Below are 7,715 nucleotides of genomic sequence, written 5' to 3'. Positions count from 1 at the left end.
TCAGATGTTGTCCCATAGTGCTCAGAGCCATTTGAATGATACCATACTTCAGAAGGATAGTGCACACATTCACACAGCCAGGACAGTGCCATGGTGGTATGAAGCGCATGCAACTGAACTGCAGCGTCTTCCCTGGCCAGCATAATTCCCGGACTTTAACATCATTGAACCCTTGTTGGCAGTATTGAGGCGCAAGCTCCAGAGCAGATGTCCGCCTCCCTCGTAACTACAAGAAGTAGAAGAGGTTATGATCGAAGAGTGGCAAAAGGTCACGTAGGAGACTATACAAACCTCATATGCCAGTATTCGAAAAGAATCACTGGAAAATAGGGTACAGCCCATTGTTAATAAAGCATTCCCTAGTAAATACAGGTGTTCACAATAATTTGCCTGTCTCCTGTAATTTCAGCCTAATTTAGTACACATATTAGTTACAATCTGGAAATATATTCTGTGTGGTAAGAAGCAACGGCCTGGTACTGGGGTGAGGGTGATAACGTGGAGAGAAAAATGGGGGGAGAAGACGGACAGATAGCGAGCGTGGAGGGGGAGTTCGGCACAGGGGGGAGGGGGAAATGGACAGAGACGGGGGAGAGGGGAACTGGCGAGAGAGAGGGTAGAGGAGCAGATGAGCAGAGAAAGGAAAGAGGAGGAGAAGAAGAGAGAGAGGGAGAGGAAGAGATAGGTAGAGAGAGGGGTGAAGAGGAAATGTGCTTAGGCGGAAGAGGAAAAGACGGCCAGTGTGGCCGAGCGGTTGTCGGCGCTTCAGTCAGGAACTGCGCCGCTGCTACCGTCGCAGGTTCGAATCCCGCCTCGGACATGGATGTATGTGATCTCCTTAGGTTAGTTAGGTTTAATTAGTTCTAAAATGTAGGGGACTGATGACCTGAGATGTTAAGTCCCATATTGCTCAGAGCCATTTGAACCACTTTTTGGAGGAGGAAAAGGACACAGAAAGGGATGAAGAGGATATGGACAGAGAGAGGGGGAAGGAGAGGATGGGCTAATAGAGGACTGGAATAAATGCATATGCCGGGGCGTACTCAGCTAGTAGCAGAATAAAATGATTGGGCAGGAGGTAATTGGGCGATGTCTGAATGTTATCTGCAAACGACATTTTAAGCTTCATCGCCGTTCGTTGAAGAGCTGAAGCTGCGGCCCAGGTGGAGTGTAACTACTAGCGGTGTGGTCAACCCGGGTGCGCCTCCCTTCCTCGGACCTGACGCAGGGGGACTGCGCCCTCTGGTCACCCAGTGGCGGGCGGAAGGGCCCCACGCCGGATCTTGTTTGTTGTGCGAAATTGACTCAGATGGCGGGGGCGGTGGAGCGCGGCGCGGCGCTTATTGGCATTCCGGTCACGCGACGCCGACGCCCACGACGAGGACTACGCGTCGCTGCGGTGTCCTCCGGGCCACACCTCCCCCGCCATAACTCTCCCCGGCCGGGCGCTCATAAATCCTTCACGGCTCCCTTACCAGCAGGACGGAGATCAAGGATCACGGCGAGTGAACCGACGCCGGCTCCCATTTAGGTCTCTGTTCATACTGTTAAATGCAGAGGAGAGAACGGATGGGTGGAAGAAAATGGTTCAAATGGCTCTGAGCACTATGTGACTTAACATACGAGGCCATCAGTCCGCTAGACTTAGAACTACTTACACCTAACTAACCTAAGGACAGCACACACATCCATGCCCGAGGCAGGATTCGAAACTGTCACCGTAGCAGCAGCGCGGTTCCGGACTGAAGCGCCTGGAACCGCACGGCCACGACGGTCGGCGATGGGTGGAAAGACTACACTGAAAGCCTATATGAGGGGGAAGATTTGGATGACGCAATATGAGAAGAAATAGGAGTCGTTTTAGAAGTAACAGGGGATATAGTATTAGAATCAGTATTTAAAAGAGCTCTGGAGCACTTAAGATCAAATAAGGCAGAAGAGATGGATAACTTTCAATAAGAACTGCTAAAATCACTGGAGGAAATGGCAACAAAACGACTATTGGCGTTGGTGTATAAAATGTATTAGTCTGGCGACATATCATCTGACTTTCGGTAAAATATCACCCACACAATTCCGAAAACTGCGACAGCTGGTAAGTGCATGAATTATCGCAGAATCAGCGTAATAGCTCATGCATCCAAGTTGCTGACAAGAATAATTTGCAGAAGGACGGAGAAGAAAATTGAGGATTTTGTATCCCACCTGGAAAGCGGCGCGTGAGTCTACTCCTGAAAACTGAAGGGTAGACGGTATGTAGGGAGCTAGGAGGAGCAGGGATGTTAGAACACATCGTACTGCAATTAAAAGTGGTTTTACGTAACTCTGGCTGAGATGAGCACGTAGGTACGAAGCGGTACATCAATCAAGTTACAATGGAAAAATCTGTTGTGGCTCGCCCACTATGAAATAGAAACAAAGTTGCTCTGTCGTCTATCGGAATCAAATGGGCAGAATCTTAAGCGGCGCTAGTAGAGCTGCACAGCGCCGGCTAGAGGGTGCTGTCGTCTCTGTCGGTGTCGTAGTGCTAGCCTACGAACTTGGACCTACTCCGTGGCATCGTAGCTATCGATACCACAGACGATGTGCTAGGTGACTATCAGTTTGCTTTAGGAAACCTGAGGCACCACACTGACGTTTCGGTTGATAATGGAAGGAAGACTAAACAAAAATCAACACACGTTCATAGGATTTGTCGTCCTGGAAAAACGTTGGACAATACAAAATGGAGAAAGATGTTCGAAATTCTGAAAGAAGTAGGGGTAAGCTACAGGGAGAGACGGGTAATATACAACATGCACAAGAGCCAAGAGGGAATTACAAGAGTGGATGACAAAAAACGAAATGAGCGAATTAAAAAGAGTGTAAGACAGGGACGCAGTCTTTCGCCCATATTGTTCAGTCTGTACGTCGAAGAAGCAATGACGAAAATAAAAGGAACGTTCAGGAGCGGAATTAAAATTCAAGGTGGAAGCATATCAGTGATACTATTCTCTAATGACATTGCTATCTTGAGTAAAAGTGAAAAATAATTACATGATTTGCTGAATGGAATCAACCCTCTAACGAGTACAGAATATGTACTGAGAGTAAATCGAAGAAAGATGAAAGTAATGACAATTATCAAAAATGAGAACAGCGAAAAACTTGATCAGGATTGATAGTCACGAATTAGAGGAAGTTAAGGAATTCATCTACCTAGCTAGTAAAATAACCAGTGAAGGATGGAGTAAGGAGGACATCAAAAGGAGGCTAGCAATGGCAAAAAGGGCATTCCTGGATAAGGGAAGTCTTCTAGTATCAAACATAGGCCTTAATTTGAGGAAGAAATTTCGGAGAATGTACGTCTGGAGTACAGCATTGTATGGTAGTGAAACATGGACCGTGGGAAATTTGGAACAGAAGATAATCTAAGCATTTGAGATGTAGTGCTACAGACGAATGGGCGGACTGGTAAAATGAAGAATGAGGAGGTTTTGCGCAGAATCGGAGAGGAGAGGAATATGTAGAAAACACTGACAAGGGGAAGGACGGGGTTGTGGCAGGACATCTGTTAAGACATGAGGGAATGACTTCCGTGGTACTAGGGGGAGCTGTAGAGGGCATACACTGTAGAGGAAGACAGAGATTGGAATACATCCAGAAAATAATTTAGGACGTAGGTTGCAATAGCTACTCTGAGGTGCAGAAGCTGGCACACGAGAGGAATTCATGATGGGCCGCATCAAAGCAGTCAGAATACTGATGATCCAAGAAAATAAATAAATAAATGTCTCATCTTCCGTATCATTTTGTAGCATTGTAATCCCTTGCGCGTACAAAACGGGACAGAACGTTCAAAGCTGCTCAAAGTGAAGACCATGGCCACTGGTACACTGCTCCATGCACTGAACGGAAGAACTCATCGCTTCTTCCAGTGTTGCCTGCTGCGGTGAATTACAAGCATGCACGACGCACTGCCGCGTGTTCGCTACAGTTGTTGGAATGTCGCGATGTGCAGCAGCCGTTTTGCATTCCGAAAGAGAGGAGTTCAATCAGAGGACAGCGAAGGCCACTCCACTGTTCCTTCACGACTAATCCACCCCGCAGAACATCTTACGTTCAGAACTCGACACGCATGATGTGCTGAATATCTTTGGTACAGCGGGGTTAAAACTCTCACTTGACCTGTAAGCTCTGTCTAATATGAGACGAATTTTTTTTTAAAAAAAGTCTGTCAATGACATACATTTATGTTGTTTTAATTGCGGATACAATTTAGTATATAAAAGGTGACAATTCCTTTATACGAACAAAGTATTAAACAAACATCTGAGGAAGGCAGAAATCAAAACATACAGGGTGTTCCAAAAATACACACCGACAAACTTTATGTTCAGCTTCCTTACACCAAAATAAGAAAAAAGGTCGAGTGAACAAGTGCTCAAAAGCGCATAAATTTAGAGATATGACTACTTGTTCACATTTGATGGTACGCATCAGGTCTCTTCTACTGCAATCTCTTTGCCTTTGATACATTGAGAGGAGGTAGTGCGGACTAAAATAAAATAAAAACTATAGCAAATTTGGGGCTAAAAGCTGTACCTTAAGAGCTATGAGCACTTTTTCAGTACATGAGATGTGTTTCACACTAGCGAAGATGAACAAGTGCTCGTATCTCCTACGGTAGGCATTTTAGCCCTTGCGTACTAGAGCCAGAGATGGTTAAATTGTAATTTATATGTTTAATAGATACATATTTAAAAACATGAAAGAAACCACCCATCTAGCTAAAATAGCTCCTCCATCTCACTTCCTTTGCTGGTGCTGTAGTTTCGGTGGTCTCCTTCATGCATGCGACATTTGTGCCAACAAGCTTCGGTATTTCTTCCAAGACTTCCAGTGAAAAGCAACACAAAAGGTAGCGTTTCAAGCCATACATTACACTCACGAAGCACAGAGTGTATCCGCTTTATGTCTGTTTCTGAGCTTTTTTCATCGAGTTCATTGTGTACGACTTCACACGCAATGATAAGGAGAGGTGAGCTACAGAGTGTTGCAGCAGCAGTCGTCGTAGGAAATCTGGACAGGAGTAGATGTGATTAGCGAATAAGTTGACACGGTAAACGGAAGATTTATTTAAATCGTATTTCTCCAAGCGCATGTTGACTTATTTTAATAATACAGCAAGCAACAGAATCCAGCTATTATAAGGTGAGATCCGCATCTAAATCTGTGATAAGGTGTTTGCAAACAGGTCGACTGTAGCAGCTAGCGAATTTGGCGATGTCAACAGGGAATGAGAGTGGTTAGGAAATGACTAGTAGACGCACGTACACAAAGGTAAGTCTTTTATTAGCGTCGCCAGTTAACAAACACGTAAAAAGGTTAAAAAGTAACGTATAATCAAATATGCCGATGCTAACATGAAACAAACTCTGGGGTCTGCGGTAACGTCTGAGTAGAAAAGATAAGCGATGTCACGTTAGTCAGTGAGCAAGATATAAGAACATATTTGTTCACTGCCGAACAAGAGGCTCCACAAACTAAACAACTTGATAATAAATCAAGCATGTTATTCAATCTTTTGTCGTCAAAATCAGATGTGACTGAAAAGATGGTATAGGGAAATATTGAGTCGAAAGTAGCAAATGCTACTAATACTGTAGAGGATAAACCTAAAGTAGAATTCAGTGGAGCTAATGCAGCCCTAGAAGTAGCCATTATCCAGTCTTTAGAGGCTTGCAAACAGTAGTTATCAGAGCAAATTCAGGGACACGGAATAATGTTGCAGCAACACGTAGAGCAAATGCAATAGTCAACAGTGACCTGTTCTGAGAAAACAAGTTCCACTGAGAATAAATTGCTAACACATGTGGCTTCGGTCGCCAAAGTAGTGGCAGGAAACGTAGTAATGTGAAGGTATGATTTGTACACAGCGGCTTGACATTTACAAGCAAGTTGTAATAATTTAGCGAAGCATATACGTTCCATTACGGAGATACTGCAATTCCTGTAGTCCGACGCAGTGCATAATAGTTGATCTATGTCGACCATTAACCAACACCCCTCACGGTGCGTAACGTCCGGTGATAATGTCTACTCGGAAGGGTATTTAGAACTAAAACTGTTCCACATGTTTAAACCTAATGCGGAGATCAAAAGCCTTTCTGTTGCATTTCACTTATGTGTTTCCGCTGCACTGGGGTAAACGATGTAAATTGATTTATGCAGTAAGTTTTATTGTTCTTGAGTTGTACACTGATTGTTTTGAACTTTCCTCTGTGATTTTATGTTGCTACAACAACTTTGAACCTTCCTAGGCGCAGTGTCATGGGCATATATTTCTATACATAGATTTTGTGTAACAATCAGTTGATATCTGTTCTTCCTTCCTGAATCATCCAATATTTGTACCACAAACTCTCATTAACTATAAAAACGTTGTATAGACCACTCAAAATTTTGGATCGTTCACGCAGTTTGATAATAAGTTGTTCTACATCTACATATATATGGATACTCTGCAAGCCACATTTATGTGGCTGGCAGAGGGTTCATCCAACCACCCTCACAATTCTCAATTATTCCAGTCTCGTATATCACGCGAAAGAACGAACATCTATATTTTTCCGTGCTTGCTCTGATTTCCCTTATTTTATCGGAGCGATCGTTTCTACCTATGTATGTCGATGTCAACAAAATATTATCCCATTAGGAGGAGAAAGTTGGTGATTGTAATTTCGTGAGAATATTCCGTCGCAATGAAAAAAGCTTTTCTTTTAATGATGTCCAGCCCCAGTCCTGTATCATTTTTGTGACACTATCTCTCATATTTCGCGATAATACAAAACGTGCTGCCCTACGTTGAACTTTTTTGATGTACTCAGTCAGTCCTATCTGGTAAGGATCCCACACCGCGCAGCAGTATACATAAAGAGGACGGACAAGCGTAGTGTAGGCAGTCTCCTTTGTAGATACGTTACATATTCTAAGTGTTCTGCCAGTAAAACTCAGTTCCCCACAATATTTTTTATGTATTCCTTCTCATTTAAGCTGTCAAGGAGCCATTGATTCAGCTCACAAAATTCGTCTAGAACAAGATATTGATTATAAGAAACCCAACGACAAAAATCGGCCTCTTCGCTGCTGGTGCTGTCGACTTTCAGCATCCAGCTGCCACTCTAATGCTAGAACCACAGTAGAAATTTTATAAGCACTTGTTAGGGTTTAAATAGTTTTAAAAGTGTTTTCTAAACTTGTAGACTATCACCCACAGAATTTGGAAATGTTTTTACATGGCTGTTTCTCAGCTTCCAGCTGACGCTTGTAATATACCTAATATACAAAGACTTAATGAAAACTTCGATTCCCTGACATCGTGTAGTACAATACCTCACTTTCAAATTCTTGGTATTGTGGTGATTCTTGAATTTCATAAAAATGACACTAAACTGGAGACTAATTAGCAGACGCTATTACAAAATAAAACAAACGACGGAGTATTTTAACAAACTGTGGCATTCATTGTAGTAACGGGAAAGACATGAATTAGTAAAAATGGTAGGAATAAAATATATGGTACTAATCACCAACTGTAATTATTCAAATAATTGGACTTTTACGAATGTAGTTTATTCATTCAAGAAGTTATTGTGCGGCTTGCAAATGAAGGCACATATTGTAAAACGTAAATTTAGGATGAAAGCTGTAAAGAACATTCCGTCATAATCACT

The sequence above is a fragment of the Schistocerca gregaria genome, chromosome 4 (assembly GCF_023897955.1).
Source record: "Schistocerca gregaria isolate iqSchGreg1 chromosome 4, iqSchGreg1.2, whole genome shotgun sequence".
Lineage (NCBI taxonomy): Eukaryota > Metazoa > Arthropoda > Insecta > Orthoptera > Acrididae > Schistocerca > Schistocerca gregaria.
Note: the sequence above shows the minus strand (reverse complement) of the source record.